Source organism: Prionailurus viverrinus, chromosome X, assembly GCF_022837055.1.
Source record: "Prionailurus viverrinus isolate Anna chromosome X, UM_Priviv_1.0, whole genome shotgun sequence".
In the NCBI taxonomy this organism is placed as follows: Eukaryota; Metazoa; Chordata; class Mammalia; order Carnivora; family Felidae; genus Prionailurus; species Prionailurus viverrinus.
In genome coordinates, this window is record NC_062579.1 from 86,193,113 (window position 1) to 86,204,350 (window position 11,238).

At 44.7% G+C, this 11,238-nt stretch overlaps 1 pseudogene; it reads right to left on the reverse strand.

The window, feature by feature from the left end:
• Positions 1-940: 940 nt before the first annotated feature.
• On the reverse strand, positions 941-9,743 carry LOC125157037 (homeodomain-interacting protein kinase 2-like; annotated as a pseudogene).
• Positions 9,744-11,238: the final 1,495 nt, after the last annotated feature.

Genomic DNA, 11,238 nt, shown 5'->3' on the forward strand with positions numbered 1-11,238 from the left:
CAGATACATGGCGATTAAAGGCAGTTGTTGAGGCCACAGACTTAACGTCACTTATCTTTTTATGCCCAACACCTAGCTCAGTGTCTGGCATATTATAGGCAGTCAGAAAATGTTTGTTATAAGAGCAATATTATGTATGGAAAGCTGTAAGTACTGTGGTTTGATTAGAACATGGGGGTAAAGGGAAGGAGGGATGAGAATGAGGCGAGAAAGGTAGGTTGATAGATTACTGAGAAACCTGAACTAAGGACTATGACAGGACTCAAAAGAAGAAATGGAGGTTAAAGATATTTTAAGGGTGTAATTGCCACATCACGTTTCCTGAAGGACGATTGTGTCAGAAGGAAGAAATAAGTCAAGAGTGACAGTCACATTCTGGCTCGGGCTCGTGGTCGGATGATCACTTCATTTACCTAGTAGGGGAGGAAAAATGAACTTTGGGTGGAGCTCCGGAAATACATTGTTTCAGAGAAAATAGATTTGGAATAGCATGAACTAGTGAAACTGGCAGTTGGAGAAACGATGCGAAGTGTAGAAAGAGGTAGCTTTTGGGGGGGAGGGGGAGGGGTAGACATTTTCCATTTCTCTTCTCAAATTCCTCCTCTGCCCAGCTCTTGCTCCAGGAAGCTAACTAAGCTTCATGGACTGTATCCCTGGATTCTCTTGCTCTCATTGTATCCTTGGAGGTACCAGTGAGAAGAATCAGTAGGAGGTATGAGGGCAAATGGAAAGGTCTGTTTGGGCATTTATTCACCGGACCCTTCCCTGTGAGGCCATGGCTTGGCTCAGTTTTGCTGTCTATACCGTCGTCTTTTTCCTTCTGGTCTAGGAGTTGTAAAAGCTTTCTCCTGTTGCTACCACAGGATACAGTATCATCTCTAGTTGCTTCCCTTTAAAATTTGCGTGCGTCTTTATCATGAATCTCTTGGTTAAATTCTCCTTAATTCCCTGTTTGACTCTGGCTGTTCTGTTGTTGTTGTTGGAACCCTAAGTTGATACAATTGGCAATGCAGCTGTTGTTGTTGTTGTCGTTATAAAGTTGTACAAGGGAAATTGGCAAATGAAGGTCTGTTCGAAAGCCAATATGATATAGGAATGTGGCAACATACCTAAAATCAGAGTCAATAACGTGATTAGAAAACAGTGATCGATGAGCCAAAGGACTGTCTTAGTCCATTTGGGCTGCTATAACAAATACCATGTACTGAGTGACTTCAGAACAGGAAAACATTATTTCTCTTAGTCCTAGAGGCTGGGAAGTCCAAGGTCAAGGCACTGGTACAGTAAGTGTCTCGTGAAAGCCCACTTCCTGGTTTATAGACAGGTGTCTTCGCGCTGCGTCCTCACGTGGCGGCAAGTGTGAGGGAGCTCTGTAGGAACTTCTTTTATAAGGACACTAAGACCAATCGTGACAGCTCCACTCTCGTGACCTGATCAACTCCCAAAGACCCTACCTTTAAATACCACTATCACATTAGAGATTAAGTTTTACCACGTGAATTTTGGGGGAGCACAAACAGTCTATAGCAAAGACTTGTAATGAGAAGGGGGTATGATTTCAGATTAGACAAAGGGCTGAAAAGGCACAGTGGCAAGTTATCGAGGAAATAATGCATTTTTTTAATAGAGGGAGAAAACTTGAGAGCACAAGGTAACATTAGACAAATGTAACAAATGACAATAACATTCTCATTTCAATTGAGAAATCAATAGGAACTCGTAACCTTAACAGTAAGATATTTTCCATCTCTGCCACTGCAGTAGCCTGCACGTTCTAATCTTGCCCCCACCAGTGCGCGTCTGGAAACATCTCATCTATGAGGAAATGACCAAATTTTGGTCCCAGATACAGCTTTCCACTACAAGGAATGAAGAAACTTGCCGATTCTATGTTCTGAGTACTGAAAAATCAAGTATGGTCCTGCAGGTCTGTGTATTCCAGAAAGCAAGAGAGTGCATGGTGGGGACGTACAGTGTCTGCAAGTTTCACCTTGGTCCACTGCAGGAGGGGGATCTAAAGCGAGGAAAACTCCTGCCCGGGCTGGCAGCGTTGGAGATGGTGGGTGCACATAAACACAGTGGGGGCAGGGCGCCCTGTTGACAAGGTAGGTGGAGAATGTTTGCACTACCCTGATCACCACAGATGTGCCTGCATCTAGCCTAGAAGGGCCGGCCAGGGAGGAAAATACTGCCCGCCACCTCATTTGCTCTTGGAGAAGTCTCTCAAAGATCCCTCCCCCTACGGCATACCCTGCGAAATTAGGAAATCAATTTCCTTCCCGTATACCCCAGGCAGTTTTCAAACTGCTGCTTGTGTGTCAAACTGCTGTTGTATGTCAGTTGGGGCTGTTGGTTGTGCTGTTTCTTTAAGGATGGGGACTCAGTTTCCTATTGCTCTCCGGCTCTCCCAGTGCAGAGACCAGTGATTTTAAAGTTCCTGGTGTTAAGCTCCTCTGACTGTTAAGATCTCTCAAAGCCACGCCCCCTTGGTTTTCAAAACCAAATATTATGGGGATCAGTCTTCCCATTGTGGGTCTCCCATGCCTGGGGCGCCTGGCATGGGTCTTCTCCTCTCCTCTCTCCATACCTGCTGCAACCCTCCCTTTTGGTACTTAGAATATGCCCTTTTCTGAGTTTACAGAGAACTCTGTTCAAAAGTTGACAGACGTATTGTCTTCTCTGTGGTTATCAATTTTTTTCTTTGTCCAAGATAATTTCAAGGGAGAAAGATGGATTATTCAGCATGTATAGATCGTCCGTGCTCCTCTAATCAAGATCATTTATAAATATTTATTTTTAGACTGGTTTTGCTCATTCATTTCTGCTTCATTCCTGTTTATAATTACACCAAAAATAATAAGATGCCTAGGAATAAACCTAACAAACAAGTGAAAGACTTGTACACTGAAAACTGTGAAACACTGATGAAATGAATTGAAGACAACAGAAAGAAATGGAAAGACATTCCATGCACATGGATTGGAAAAAACAAATATTGTTCAAGTGTTTGTACTACTCAAAGAAATCTATATAATGCAATCCCTATCAAAAAGCAACATCGCTGGATGCCTGGGTGGCTCAGTCAGTTAAGCATCTGACTTCAGCCCGGGTCATGATCTCATGGTCCATGAGTTCAAGCCCCACATCGGGCTCTGTGCTGACAGCTCAGAGCCTAGAGCCTGCTTCAGATTCTGTGTCTCCCTCTTTCTCTCTCTCTGCCCCGTCCCCACTCCCTCCCTCCCTCCCTCCCTCCCTCCTTCTCTCTCTCTCTTTCTCTCAAAAATAAAAATTAAAGAATATTAAAAATATACCAACATTGCCTTTCACAGAACTAGAACAAGCAATCCTAAAATTTGTATGGAACCACAAAAGATCCTGAAGAGCCAAATCAATTTTTGAAAAAAAAAGCAATGCTAGAGGTATCACAATTATAGACTTTGAGTTGTATTACAAAGCTGTAGTAATCAAAACTGTATGGTACAAGTACAAAAATAGACACATAGATCAATGGAACAGAATAGCCATTCCAGAAACAAACCCAAAATTGTATGGTCAATTAATCTTTAACAAAGCAGGAAAGAACATCCAATGAGAAATAGTCTCTTCAACAAATGGTGTTGGAAAAATTCCATAGCCACATGCAAAAGAATGAAACTGGACCATTTTCCATACACAAAAATTAATTAAAACTGGGCCAAAGACCTACATGTGAGACCTGAAACCATAAAAATCTTAAAAGACAGCATAGGCAGTAATCTCTCTGACATCAGCTGTAGCATCCTTTCTCTAGATATGTCTCTAGAGGCAAGAGAAACAAAAGCAGAAGTAAACTATTGGGACTACATCAAAATAAAAAGCTTCTGCACAGCAAAGGAAACAATCAGCAAAACTAAGAAGGCAACCCACCGAATGGGAGGAAATATTTGCAAATGACATTCCAATAAAGGGTTAGTATTCAACATATATAAAAAACTCCTACAACTGAACACCCAAAAAACAAATAATCCAATTAAAATATGGGAAGAAGACATGAACAGACATTTCTCCAAATAAGACATCCATACAGCCAACAGACACATGAAATTATGCTCAACGTCACTCACCATCAGAGAGATGCAAATCAAAACCAAAATGAGATATCACCTCACATGTGTCAGAATGGCTAAAATCAAAAACACAAGAAACAAGTGTTGGTGACAATGTGGAGAAAAAGGAACCCTTGTGCTATGTTGGTCAGAATGCAAACTGGTAGGTTTACTATAGAAAAAGAAAACGGTATGGAGGTTTCTTAAAAAATTAAAAACAGAAGTACTGGGGTGCCTGGTTGGCTCAGTCAGTTAAGCACCTGCCTCTTGATTTCGGCTCAGGTCATGATCTCAAGGTTCAGTTTGTGGGATTGAGCCCTGCGTTGGGCTCCATGCTCAAAGCGTGGAACCTGCTTGGGACCCCCTGTCTCCCTCTTTCTCTGCCCCTCCCCCACTCATGCGTGCTCTCTCCCCCTCAAAATAAAGAAATATACATTTGAAAAATAAAAAAGTACCATATAATCCACTAATTGCAGTACTGGATATTTACCTAAAATGTACCAAGAAAAACCCCACCCTAATTCAAAGAGATACATGCACCCCTATGTTTATAGTAGTACTATTTGCAATAACCAAATTATGGATTCAGCCCAAGTTGCCATCTGCAGATGAATGTATAAAGAAGGTGTGGTGTGGATGTATACAACGGAATATTTTTCAGGCGTTAAAAAAAGAATGAAATCTTGCCATTTGCAATGACATGAGTAGAACTAGGCTGTATAATGCTAAGTAAAATAAGTCAGAGAGAAAGACAAATACCATATGATTTTATTCTTGTAATTTAAGAAACACAAAAAAATGCACGAAGGGGAAAAAGAAAAGGAGACACAAACCAAGGAACGGGCACTTAGCTACGGAGAACAAACTGATGGTTACAGGGGTGGTGGGGAAGGTGGGGGGGGTGAGTGAAACAGGTGATGGCGATTAAGGAGTGCACTTGTGGTGATGAGCATCCGGTAATGTATGGAATTGTTGAATCACTACATTGTACATCTGAAACTACCGTGATACTATGTGTTCTCGTACTGAAATTAAATTAGAAACATAAAAAATAAAACAACACTGGGTCTGCTATTTGATCTTGGGTGACCCGGAAAAATGCTTGGTTTGTTTTCTGTCTTTAGACCAGTTGTCTAGCCATGGCCACAGAGCTCCCTTGTCCAAACGCCATCACTGAGAAAAAGTAGGCTGCTGGGTCTTTCTTGCGTCTTCACTTTGAAAGATCGTCTCAAAGAAGAGCTGTCTTTTGCCTTTCTTGCTGCTAGAGTTTTAGCACTCAGTCGTGGCTCGGTCGCATACTCTGGACGTCCCACTGCCTTGCCCTGATGCTTTGCACACAGTGGGTGCAAACATGTTTGGGGGTGTGGTGGTGATCAGAGGAGGGGGCAGGATAGAATTTATTTTTATTGACTTAATGACTGAAGAGAAGTCAGTTGTTTTTGCCAGTACTTAAGATGGCCATGTCTTCAGTGGCAGGGGACCTGAATCCCAATTCCGCTACTTAGAACCTTTATCAATTTGGGTGAGTCTCTTACCTTTCCTGGGCCTCGGTGTTCCTACCTATCAAATGGGACTAGAATTACTTGCCTTGCATACCCTATCAAATGATGCATGAAATAGTGCAAATGAAAACAGTTTGGGAATGTTTGTCATGTTTTTTTTTCCCCTTCAATTTGCTCACTCCTAGCATGCTGACCATCCATTTGTTCTAGCAACTAATGACACCTATTGTTGGTCAGGGATAATTTTGCCTTGGCATTCCTCTCAAAATTCTAGGGAATGTCATCTGGTCCTAGAGATTTAGTGACATCCTCAATGCAGCCAGACATAGGCAAATTTCTGAGAGAGCCAAGGAGATGTTAGAGAAATACTCTGACCAACTAGGAATAAATCCAGTAGCTTGAAGCAGAGATTTTTAAGCATACGGGAGTTGAAATACACTGATATTGTATACGTGATTTTTATAGTCTCAAGTCTCCCACATGTATAGGCCTGTGACTATCTTTTAAAACATTTTTAATGTTTATTTATTTTCTAGAGAGAGACAGAGACAGAGACAGAGCAAGCAGGGGAGGGGCAGAGAGGGAGACACAGAATCCGAAGCAGGCTCCAGTCTCTGAGCTGTCCGCACAGAGCCCAATGAAGGGCTCGAACTCACGAAACCACGAGATCATGACCTGAAACGAAATCGGACGCTCAACGAACTGAGCCACCCAAGTGCCCCTATTTTTTAAGACCAAAGTGACTCAAAATATCTTGGGTTTGAACAATTATGTTGAATCTTCAGGACCTTCCCTTAAAACCACTTTAGGTCTCTAGAACATTTAGGAATGTTTCTGATGTTCCATTTAAGGAACAAAATTTAGGGGCCAGGGGACAGAGATCCGCATGTCTGAGGATGGAACATGGCTCAGATTCCTGGACAACTCTCTGTGTGAGCCAGCAGCACACTGGACCCCTCCCCCCTCCATCCTGTTCCTTCTGGGAAGTCTGAAGGTGTCATGCCCTCACCTGTTGGGGGCATATTTCTGTTCTTCCTCCTTTTCCTGTGTCCCGGTCACTGCTGATGGTGGTGACACTGACCTTGGGGCTGGTGAGGTCGGCAGTAACAATCATTGGTGCTGCAGGCTCTCTCACCCCACCCGCATGTGACAGAGGAGGTGTAGGCTGGGAGGTGTGTTCTCCTTGTTGCCCTTGGACCTCGGGAGGGAGCTAAAGGCCTAAAAGGAAGAGACCTCCCAGATGGAGATGCTTCTCACAAGGGACTGGTCCTGTTTACGCTTCTGGGAGGGAGACGGTGCTGGCTGGCTGCTGCAGAACATCACGTAGGTCATGTCCATCTTGGAGGACTGGGTGCTAGAAGGCTCACATGGCTGATCAGCAGCACCGACTGCCGGGTAATGCGGCTGAGCTTGCATGTTCTCCCAGTGGGTCAACTTCTGGGTGCCTGCCACGGTCTCAGGAGTCACAGTCATGTGCTGCACTGACCTGTGCTTGGCCACTCCAGTCACATGCCGCCACGCCAGGGAAAGCCAGATTTTCCAAGTCCGAATCGACCAGGCCTGGTGGGCAACTAGGCCTGGTCTGATCTGAAGACACTGTAGACACACGAAATTGCCAGCATGTGTAGAAGAAGATGGCTGCCATCCTGCGTCTGGTCGGACACATGATGAGAGCTTGATAGAGTCAGGAGGGGCACAGATCTGGGCTGTTCCTGTCCACAGGGGCATGCTCTGCTGGGTCGCTGAAGTCATGGCTGCCGCTGAGGGCTGGTAAAGGGCAGATTGGTAACTTAGGAGACTTTGGCTTCGGCTAAATAAATAGTGGCGCTGGTAGAGGCGGGAGCCTGGTTCTGGACAGCGTTCAGATGGTTGTTGAAGGTCATGGTGACGTCGGTTGGTGTGCTGGGGGCCACCTGCCTGATCAAGATGGTTTTGCCTGGGTTTGCAGTGTCCTCCGTATTCACCCAGTGCTTGCAGACCTCCATGATCTGGAAACAGTTGATTTGTATATAACGGGAAAAATCACGTAAGTGTCTCAGGGTTTCAACTGGAGTGATGCTCAGCATCTATGGTCAGCGTCTTCTTTAATAGGTCAATGAACTCCCGCCAGTCTGCCTTTTCCACAAACACGCCACTGCCTTCTAAATCTATTGTCGTGTTCACTTGGGCCACAGCATCTAAATAGTGGAAAATGTACTTCCTTGCTTCTTTCTACTTAACCGCCATTTCTGCTTCATGGTCCTCTGGTGTCTTCAGCCTCAGCAAAGTATAGGAAAACTCTATGTCCCAGTTGAAAAGCCTAGTTGTCTTTGTCCCTGCACTTCATAAATGTTTATCTGGCAAACCTTGTTTTTGTGAAATACACCAAATCCGATTACGTTCGGAAGCTCCTGGGTAGGGTGGCCAGCCCAGGAACAATTCGGTAATGACACAGCCCAGCGACCACATATCAGTTGCCTCTCAAAATGGTAAACCAAGGATGATCTCAGGGGCCCCGTAACATCCGGGCTGCAAGTAGGTAGAACACATAGCTCTGGACACGTGACTGGCCGAACCAAAGTCAATGACCTTTACTCTGTTGGGTTATAGAGATGGGATCACCCAGCGTGGTGTTTTCTCGTTTGGGGTCAGCATGGATAAGAATTAAGCTTTGGAGTTTCATCAGGGCTGTGGCTACCTGCTGGAGGCCTGCACAAATGTATCTGAGTGGCAATGGGCTAAACTTACTCTGCTTCAAAAGGTCATGGAGGTCCTTCTCCAACATCTCAAAAAACCAAGCACGTGTGATCCTTGTGCTGGAAGCACTCATAGACGCAGACACAGTTGTAGTCCTCAGCTCTCCCACTTTCAAGGCGGCCAGGATCCTCTCCTCAGTCTGACCTTGCCAAGCACATGGAGGGGTGATTCTCCAGGATTTTGATGGCCACGCTTTCAATGAGGCCCCATTTCTGGCACTGGACGGCTTACTAAATAAACATCCCTTGGCCCAAGAAATCTAAAAGTTCCTGAGCGTTGGTCATAGAGCACAGTATTTCATGCTAGGCTAGCTGAGAATCACCTTCACGGTTGGAGCCACTGTTCTTGGAGGGGGTAGTCATTGTGGTGGCAGTGGCTACCATGGCCCCACTTGCATTATTCTGAATCATGGATGGATGCTCTTTGATGATCTGCACGCTCCTTCTGTTTCTATCTCCTCACTCTTATGCTTGAGTCCACAATTTTCTTAGGTATGAGGAAGGCTCACGGTGCTTCAACACATTAGGTTATGTTGAGACAGTTAGGAATCATGGGAGGAAGCCCTAAGTAGAAAACACTATGCATCTGGGGCACTTTCTATTGGCTGTTACTGTCAAACTGCTTCTCTTAGAGCACAACACTAGGATGCAGCCCCATATAGAAGCCAGACTTCAGACAGGACCCTGGCTCCATGACGTGTCAACGAGCTACCTGAATTGCCTGCCAATATCAACCCATCAGGATGAGGGGACTTTCTCTCTACACAAGCAGGGCATCCCCTCTGTTCAGGGAGGCTAGCCTGATTATTTATTCTCTGTTGACGCTGTGTCTTGCTTCGGCTCGAGCCCTTGAATTTTGGGGCCTGGCCTCATTTCTATTGTTGTCTGGCTGAGAAACCAACTCCTGTGAAAGGTGATCCACCAAGAACTTGTCCAGTGAAATAAGTACTATATTCTGATGTTACAGCTCTGTGCCCGGTGCTTCCGGGGAGGATGTTTTCGCTCAGTTTCTTCACACTACAAAAAGCACTCGATTTAAGGGTGTGAGGGGAGAACACGTGCACACGCAAGGCTATACCTTCACCAGCGGGCCGGGTATCTTGAGATGGACCGCCACAGAAAAGGAAACAGAGTGTGCAAGCTGGGCCCACCCGCCTCAGCCTCGGAATCTGCGACCTTGACCCCGTGTCTCCATGCTTGGCCAGTTTTGGGGGACTGGGCTCCACCGCCACCAAGGTGGGGTCCTGAGCAGAGTTCTGGGGCAGGCGGGCAAGTGGGCACAGTGGTTCCTCCATGGGTGCGCAGTGGGGCAGGAGCCCAGGTGGGTAGTGCACAGCCAGTGCCCAGACAGCGCTTGGCCGGATCTCAGCTCCTGTGGTTACCAATTTTCTATAGATGTCTTCATGTATCTCTGTGTACATTTAATGTCACTCTTGGCTTTTCCCCCTAATCTTTTTTTTTAAATTCATTTTAAAACAGCCTCATGGTTATATAAATTAAAATTATTTTCTTAAGATTTTTTTTAATGTTTTATTTTTAATTTTTTTTTCAACGTTTATTTATTTTGGGGACAGAGAGAGACAGAGCATGAACGGGGGAGGGGCAGAGAGAGAGGGAGACACAGAATCGGAAACAGGCTCCAGGCTCTGAGCCATCAGCCCAGAGCCTGACGCGGGGCTCGAACTCACGGACCGCGAGATCGTGACCTGGCTGAAGTCGGACGCTTAACCGACTGCACCACCCAGGCGCCCCCTAATGTTTATTTTTGAAAAAGAGACAGAGTGCCGGCGGGCGAGGGGCAGAGTGAGGGAGACAGAGAATCCAAAGCAGGTGGTCGCAGGGCTCAAACTCTCGAGCTCACAAACGGTGAGATCATGACCTAAGCCAAAGTCAGACGCTTAACCGACTGAGCCACCCAGGCACCCCCGTAAGTTAAAATTATTTTAAAAGTACTTACATGACTGGATTTGCACCTCACTCCAACTGATTGATTAAAAATTGATTAAAAATCAATAAAATGCATGAAACGATGGTGGTCAAGGTATTGAGGTTCAGGGAGTGGAAGATAGTTACAATGAGGGATAGGAAATGAGCACCATTAAACTTATCATTGCCCCAGCTTAGTTTCTAGAGGGAATTTTGAGGACACAGCACAAAGGAAAGAGGAATTCAGCTAAGATGAAACCGAGAGCCAGGGTGTGAGGCATTTGCATTCTCAGGACAGATTCCTGGAGAAGAGAGAGAATTCCAGACATCCGTATAAAGTCTTTCTCTGGTAGAATACTGATAATCACAGGTATATGAGGAAACTACCTGAGGCTATGGAAGAAGTAACAGAAAAAAAAAAAAATTAGAAGCACCGATCTCTGGGGAACACAAAGAGCTAGAAATAGGTCCTGTCCCACAAACCAGAGCCAGAAACTTCGTAATTCACAAAGCCTTGGGTAGAGAGAGTATTCAGATAGGTTTTGACTCTGCTGCGGGACAAATTCTCCATAGATGCTGCACTTCCTCTGCTTTTGAAACCTTAAAAACAAGATTCAAAAGGATCAAAATGACACCATCTGCATCTAAGAATAAAGCTCAAGAATATCCATAGCGGTAAAAACCATACAGCATCCAACAAGATAAAATGAACAATGTCTGGCATTGGATAAAAAAATTTTAAAACATACAAAGAAACAAGAAAATATGACCCAAACTGAGGAGGAAAATAAAAGTCCAGGGTGAAGAGACTTTACATTTTGTTTTATTATGACCAGAGGATGCTGGTTTTCCTTTCTCTTCTGTATGAAATTTATTGGGATTTACTTTGTGACTTAATATCCGGCCAATTTTGAAGATGTACTATGGAAATCTGAGGAGAATATTTACTATGAAGGTACTATTAGGGTATAAATTTCTACATACAGTTAC